Here is an 8786-nt window from a genome sequence, read left to right on the forward strand (position 1 = left end):
CCCTGGATATAGCTGGTTCACTGTACTGAAAGTACTAGATGATTAATGTCATCAGTGGGGAGTTAACCATTATCCTACTGTTGCAAGGTAGAGGCCTATTTGCTACTGAAATTATCATAATGGAAGAATTTGCTTATGTGGTGCTTCATGGTTCTATAGGAAATCAGAAAATTTTTTGGTGGACATCTTGGTAAAGATCTGTCTATATATATTAAGGTTCAATGGACATTGTTTGGCAATAAGCCATTTTATAGTTTTGGTTTTGTTTCTGTTTTTGAGAGGGTTTTGCTATGTAACCCTGGTTTGTTTATAAGTTGCTATGTAGAACAGAACAGCCTATAGTTAACAGACATTCATTTTCCTTGGCCTCTCCTCTGATATTATTAAAGGGAAGTGCCACCATGTTTGACAATTTATAGTTATTTTTTTTTTACAAGAAAACATTGTAAAGAGCCATGAACACAATACTGATGCTCTTTCCGGTATTTCAGGATACCTTTCTTCAGTGTATGAGCCAAGGCCATGCCACATGTATTTACTTCCACTGCTACAAAGAGAGGGAGCCATCAAGGCAGATAGAGCAAAGAGGACACCATAATGAGGCCCACCTGCTATATTCATATCCTCTTGCCTCAACCCCATGCATAGTATTTTGATCTCCCAAGGGGCATCAGGAGGTGGTGATGATAACCAGCAGCCTAAGTGCTCATATGAACAGTGTCACTCTCTGCCTCAAGGAAACTTTCTCTTCTATGAATAAGCTTTCTCTACCACAGTCCAGGTCTTTGCCAACTCCTCTCTAGTTGGCAGCAGTCTGGGAAGCTAACATATTTCAAAAGCCCTAGACAACCTCCTGGCCTCCCAAAGCCTTCCATGCTCACAGCTCACCGGGATGGCTTCTACCCTCTCCTCCAGGTACCTCTTCCCACAAGAGACACAACCAGAACCATCCCCACTAGAACTTGCCTTTGAAAATAATAGTTTTAGTGCTCCATGATGACACAGCTTCCAATCCCAGCCCATCTTCTGAGTATCTGACAGCTCAAAATGACAAACTGAAAGGAATCAGAGCCACTGGCTTCAGTTCAGATGCTTTAATCACATGTCTGATTACGTCTCTGGGGCTAGTAGAGGCTGAAGGGACAGACACTCCAGCCTCTGAGACCCAGGGATCATCAGATCTATTAGGTTTTGCACTGTAATCAGCCACAGATGTGTCTTCTTGAAGACTTGGTGGAGCTGTTTGTTGTTCTTCATCACCTGACACATGAGTTCTGGGGTGATGTGCTTTTTGATGCTGTTGTTCATCTCCTTGGCAGCCAGCTCATGGATATTGGGTGTCAGAAACTCCAGTACACCAGCAAGGAACACTGGTGTAGAAGAGCTCAGGAGCTGGGAATTGTTTCCTTCTTGAAGGAAGCAGTCTTTGAAGCTCAGTTCCCATGGAGTGTCTCTTCATTGCATTTTCCCTTCCATGGTGCTTATTTGATGTGTTTGGCTCAGCTCCACCTCTTCAGGCCTGGGTCTCTGGAAACAACCATGGGTTTTGCCTAGTGCCTCATATGTCAGGATAGGCCTTTGTGTAATGCCACTGGTATCCATGGGAGTCTCATGTTTATCATATTAAGAAAGTGCTCGCATTAGTGAATACAATTGCCCCCTCCCGCTTTTAGGAAAATCTAATTTTCTACTTGATTTTCTCTTCCTTGCAAAATTGGTTTCAATGGAATACTTTTGCCTGCATGGTGCAGCATCAGGTTAGGTTTTTGTCTGTTGTCTCGAAGCAATTTTACAGTCCCTATGTAAGTCCCAGTTCACCTAACATGCATAAAACTTTCAGCAGATGCTCAATTGCCCTCTACTTATACAGTGCCTTAAACGTTTTTGCCTCCATTCACCGGCATCTCACTACTCTTAATCCATGTTCCTGTTTTTATTCTTTGCTTCTTGTTTAATTTTTATTATTTACCAATTTGTTTAGGCTCTGGCAGTAAATATTTTAGTAGCTGTTTCCTATCTCTGTGAGCATTACGATTTTTTTCAATTTTAGATGATCATCTCTACCCACTTTAGAGGACGCCCACTTACATGCCTGACTTGATCATGTTATGTTATACACTACAGCCATGTTAAGTGACAGACCTTTATACCCATGCCTGCACTTTTTAGTTCTTCCATGTGAATCCAATGCATCAAGAAAACATTTTTAAAACTTTAAAACATTATTTAAACTTTAAAAACTATTTTAGTATATTTTAATCGGATAGTGGCTTGTGGGTAAGAGTGATTGTCACCAAGCCCAACACCTAGAGGTCAATTCTAGGACCCACATGGTAGGAGAAAATCAGCTCCTCCAAGTTGTGCTCTGACCTCCAAATCTGCACTGTGCTATTGACATGCCTCCATACACAGACATACACATGTATAAACATATGTACATAACACATAATTAACCAATGAATAAGAATAAAAAGATTAAAATTAAGAGATTTTATTGTTTTCCTACATATGTATATACTTTTATAATATTATTTTTATTTGTTTTTCCATACCTCTATCGTCTTGATTTCTCATTTAGTCTTTCTAATTTGCTTTGTATTCCTTTTACAACTGGCAAGTTATTCTCCATTACTGAAAATATGTCAGAAATTTTTACTATTATTTTTAAATCTATTAAGACAAAGATCACATAACACAAAACTCACTATCTTTGCTACTTATGTGTATAGTTTAGTACCTTCTCACAATGTTGTGAAACTATCATTACTATTTGATTCTAGAGCATATGAATCTGTCTGGAATGACCCTATGCCTGTCCATTAACCAATTAAATGGTTATCTGTGCAAGACCTACAAAAGATTGGAGCTATCAATATTTCCTTCTAGATAAGAGAAGATGAATCTATGAGGTCCCACCTTTCTCAGGGGATATTAACAAATAACGTTTGTTGGGAGTAATGTTATTTTTGTTTCCAGTGGTGTAGGCATACATTTAAATTGTTCTTACTCCACAAAATAATCTACTACCCAACCTAAGCCAACTAACCCTTGTTAAGCTCAGTGGGTCATACACACAAAAGACATGAAAATAGAAGTAATTTTTCAAACTGGGGCTCCAGAAGGAGAGGAATGGGGGTCACAACAACTAAAATTTGTTATATGTATGTATGAATCTTTCAATCAATTTAAAAAACAAAAACAACAGTTATCATTCTTTATGTATAAAATCTGGAAAATGAATCTTTCTTACCTATCCATTTGGCTTTTCCAATATACTGCCTTTTTGTCTGGCTCCTTTTTCAAGATAATGTTTTCATGAATCATCCATATCATAAAATACATAATTTATGGCTATAAATAGTCCATTATATGCATATTTCATACTTTATATAATCACTTGAAATGTTTGCATTATTTTTTTTTATTTATTGTAAGATTGCTGTTTGCTTGGCATAGTGGCACATGCATTTAATCTCTGTACTTTCAAGGTCAGTATGGTCTACAGAAAGAGTTCTAGGATAGCTAAGACCCTGTCTCACAATTAAATTAAATTGCTTCTTTGAGTTTTTATGGACAATTTTAAAATAGTGTCTATTGAATTTATCCTTTGACAATTTCATACACATATATTTTGCATTTTAATTATTGCTATGCCCTACAGTTTTCACCCATCCCTATGACTGCCTTTTCTTTTAGTCATTACCCTATATTATGTGTGCTTTTATTTTGAGTTAAGATACACTGAATTTAACCAAGGTTTCCTGTGTGTCCCTGAGTTTGTAATTATCCATTTAGGTTTTGTCCAGTGCACTAGCCAAACAACTGAGGATAGTGACTTCTCATTCAAAATCCATCATTTGCTAATAATACACCAGGGATGGATAGGGCCCCAAGAGTCCTCTAACAATCCATGATTGAATGAGATTACAAGCAGCCATAGCTGCTGCAAGATCATGATTACATTGACTTTATCATACCCAGATGATGGTATTTCACAATGTTTCTGCCTATCTTTTGGATCTTATGTTCTTTCCATCCTCTTCATCAATATTTCTTAAGCCTTAGAAGAGGTGTTACAAGAGTTCTTCTAGGATTGAACCTATTCTCAGCTTCTTGGTCAGCCATGAAATTCTGCATTCATTGTAAAGATAAGCTTCTTTGATTACAACTTATCTATGATTATAAACTTAAATGTTGAGAGTATATATATCAGTAAAATATCAGTTTAGCTAAACAATAGTAATAAATGTTCCTCTGGGATCTTCCTAGCCTTGGATATTTAACAAGGTTTATGTTACCAGATGTCCTAGTTTCTTTCTATTACTGAGATAAAATGACCAAAAGCAGCTTGGGGAAAGAGGGGTTGACTAAGCTTACATATTTTGTGTCTCAGTTCTTTGAGAAAATACAAAGGAGGAACTTCTGAAATAGGAGGCAGAAACAGAAGTCGAAGCCATGGAGGGCAACTGTTTGTTGGGTTGTTTAGTTTGCTTTCTTATACTCCCCAAGGCAAACTGCCTAGGGGTAGCATTATTCACACACAAACTACCACCAATAACAAAATAACAGAAATCGGCAATCTTTGGTCATTGAGGAACTGGTCAATGGACTCAGTTCCCCAAATAGAAAGATAGAGGCTAACAGAATGAATCTCTTTGTTGTTGCTTTTTTAAGTGGTGTGAGATTATTTGCTTCTTGTGTTTTCCTTGATGTTATGAACCTTCTTGGATTGGAGTTTTCATTGTAATACTGTAGGGTTGGATTTGTAGATAGATTTATTTTAATTTGATTCTATCATGGATTATCTTGATATTTCAATCTATGGTGACTGCATCTTTTGCAGGATATAGTAGTCTGGAATGGTATCTGTGGTATCTTAAGGTTTGCAGACCTCTGCCCAAGCCATTCTGGTGTTTGCTGTTTCCATTGAGAAGTCTGGTGTAATTCTGATAGGTCTGCCTTTATATGTTAATTATCCCTTTCCCCTTGAAGCTTTTTAATAATACTTTGTTCTGTATATTTAGTGTTTTGATGTGATGAAGAAAATTCTTTTCTGGTCTAATCTTTCTCCTGTTCTGCAAGCTTCTTGTATTTTTAGAGCCATATACATTTTTAGGTTACAAAAATTTTCTTTTGTGATTTTGTTGGAAATATTCTCTGTGCCTTTGAGCTGAGATTCTTTTTTCTCTATTCCTACTTTTCTTAGGTTAGACATTTTCATAGTATACCAGATTTCCTGAGTGCTTTGTGTGAGGAATTTTTTAGCTTTAAAATTTTCTTTGACCAATGTATCAATTTTCTCTGCTGTATCTTCAATGCGTGAAATTCTCTCTTCCATGTGTTCTGTGATGATAATTGTATCTGTAGATCCTGTTTGCTTACCTAGATTTGTTTTCTTTATTGTTTCTATTTCCATTTTCAGGTCTTGAACAATTTTATTCATTGCCTTCAAGTGTTTGTTTTTTGTGAACTTTTTTCTTTAAGGAATTTATTAATTTTAATCAATTTATTAACTTCCTCCAATTTTTGTCTGTTTTTTCATCAATTTCTTGTTTAAGGGATGTCTTAGTCAGGGTTTCTATTCCTGCACAAACATCATGAACAAGAAGCAAGTTGGGGAGGAAAGGGTTTATTGAGTTACACTTCCACATGGCTATTGATCACCAGAGGAAGTCAGGACTGGAACTCAGGCAGGTCAGGAAGCAGGAGCTGATGCAGAGGCCATGGAGGGATGTTCTTCACTGGCTTGCTTCCCCTGGCTTGCTCAGCCTGATCTCTTATAGAACCCAAGACCTCCAGCCCAGGGATGGCACCACCCACAAGGGGCAATTGAGAAAATGCCCCACAGCTGGATCTCATGGAGGCACTTCCCCAACTGAAATTCCCTTCTCTGTGATAACTCTAGCCTGTGTCAAGTTGGCACACAAAACCAGCCAGTACAAGGGATTTATTCACTTTCTCTTTATGTACCTTTATCCTCTTCATAAAGCTGTTTTTAGGTCTTTTTCTTGTGCTTCAGCTTTGTTGGTGTATTGTGATCTTGCTCAGGAGGATAGCTAGGCTCTTGGCTATTGTTGGTCATTTTCTTACACTGCCATTTGAGCATCTGGGTTTGAGGTGATTATAGGTCTAGGTGTAGATTTCTCAATTTGTCTTGGTTGGAGGTGTGGTTTGTTCTTTGGTTTCTGTTTCCTCTCTAGTCTTCTAACTGGAGTGGCCTGTGATTGAGTAGAGGAACCGATATTAGGGGCTGGACTTTTGATGACTGGAGTTGTTTGCTTGGATATGGTGATGAGGGGAGGAGCGGATGGGCAAGGTTGTGTGGACACTGAGCGGGTGCAGTCTGAGGGTGGACAGACTACCTGGATTCCTGGCAAGTGTGGCCTCTAGTGGAGTCAGGAAAACTGTGCCCTTCCCCCAGCCTTGGGCAGGCTAAATAGCACCGAAGTGCTTGCTGTGGTTGGACCTTAATGACCCAGGTGGGGTCAATTGCCTACTGGAACAGACTGCCTGCTGAGCTACATTTTGCAACTCAATCCAGCTGAAACAAAGGATGGGTCTGTGGGCTCTCCTTATATAAACACAGTGCTGACTATTAAACTTTGAGCCTTGATCAGAAACCTTTGTCTTGGCTTCATTCTTCTCCTAAACCCAGTCCTTTTCATTTCCAGCCCCCCTTTCTTGTACCCAGTTCATCCAAGGCTACAGCTACAGAAAACATTTATTTTTATTTATAATAAAAATAATAGGTTTTGTGTGGCTAATATCTAGTTATATGTGAATATGTGCCGTGCTTTGGGAATAGGTTACATCACGTGGGATGATATTCTCAAGATCCATCTTTTTGCCTGCAAAATTCATGATAAGTTTCTTTTTCATAGATATACCACTTTTTCTTTAACTATTCTTAAGTTGAGGTACATCTAGGTTGTTTCCACCCACCTTCTGGATAAATGAGTAAAGATGCTAACACTCTAGAGACAGGAAGGGGAGCACAAGCAAGGATGCTTGGGTCTCACTTGGAACCAGGAATGGAATGGTTGTAGAAGGCAGATGGAGGAAAGGAACTGGGTGGTTGAGGAGATCAGGAGAGGAGTGAGGGGTTCACGGTTGTGAAGTAGAGTGGGGCAGAGGCCATGGCAAGATGTTCATGAGAATGAATGAAAATCTGCAACTGACAGAGGAGGGAGGTAGGGAGCATCTCCTGGAAGAGATGGAGACTTGGGATAGTGAAGGAGCACAAGAATCAATAGGAATATACTTAGTTGTGACTCACAGCATTGGGGATATGGAGCCTGGGAAGGCAGGAACCCCAGTGGGGCTATAGGGATGCCAACCCACCCACAAAACTTTCAACTGAAAACTTATCCTGTCTACAAGAAATACAGGGATTGGGGTTGGAGCAAAGACTGAGAGAATTGTCAACCAATAACCAACCCAATTTGATACTGATCCCATAGGCGAGTACAAATTCCTGACACTGTTAATGATACTCTGTTATGGTTGCAGAAAAGAGTGCAGCATGGTTGTCCTCTTAGAAGCTCTAACCAGCAGCTGACTCAGACAGATACAGACACCCACAGGCAAACGGTGGATGGAGTTTGAGGACTCTTACAGAAGAGAAGGAGGAAGGAATGTATCCCCTAAGGGAATAGAAACTCCACAGGAAGACCAGTATAATCAACTAACCTGGATCCTGGGGGCTCTCAGAGCTTGAACTACCAACCAAAGAACATATACGGTGGTCTGGACCTAGGCCTCTCCACACATATGTAGCAAATGTGCAGCTTGGTCTTCATGTGGGTCCTGAACAACTGGAGTTGGGGCTATTCCAAAAGCTGTATTTGGGATATGTTCTACCTGGGGTGCCTTGTCTGTCCTCAGTGGGAGAGGAAGTGCATAGATTCACAGAGCCTTGAAGTACCAGGGTGGGGAGATATCCAGGAGGGTCCCCCCCACCCACTTAGAGGAGAAGGGGAATGGGGAAACAGGAAAGGATTGTGGGTGGTGCTGACTCTGAGCAGGCAGTGAGCAGTTTATAAAGTGAGTAAGCACTAAATAAAATAAAATAATTCTAAAATAAAAAATAATATGGGTCTATATGACTTTTTCATATACATTTTATTTTAAATAGATCTTTCAGATGATTGCCTCTCATTTCTATCTCTTCATAAATATCTCTTCTGCAGTATTCCTCATTTCTGTTTTCATGTAACATGTTTGGCTTCTCCCCCCATTCCCCACCCCCTACACATACCCTTAAGTCACCTCCAAACCAGTGTACCATTTCTAGTTTCCTGGCCTCTAGCAATAAGATAAATTAAACAAATGAACCTAAAGACATGAAGCCATGCTGCACATATGGGAGAGATCATGTGTCATTTATCTGTCTAAGCTTGGATTCTCTTATACTCTCTCTCTCTCTCTCTCTCTCTCTCTCTCTATATATATATATATATATATATATATATATATCATGAAATTTACCTGATTTTATCTTTCCTATCATTTGTGTACAATTAATTTGTTCCTATACACCATATTGTCAGTAGTGAGCATGGTAGAGAATCTCTATACATAGTTGGGATATATGCTAAATACTGGAAGAGCTGGATAAAATACTAGTTTTATTTCTAACATTTTACGAACATCCACACTGATTTCCATAATGGCTGCACAAAGTGGTTTTTTTTTTAATTTATTTTTATTAGATATTTACATGTCATATGGTTTCTCCTTTCCCAGTTTCCCCTCCAAAAAACAAACAAAAACAAGAATGAACCCCT

Source organism: Mastomys coucha, chromosome X, assembly GCF_008632895.1.
Source record: "Mastomys coucha isolate ucsf_1 chromosome X, UCSF_Mcou_1, whole genome shotgun sequence".
Lineage (NCBI taxonomy): Eukaryota > Metazoa > Chordata > Mammalia > Rodentia > Muridae > Mastomys > Mastomys coucha.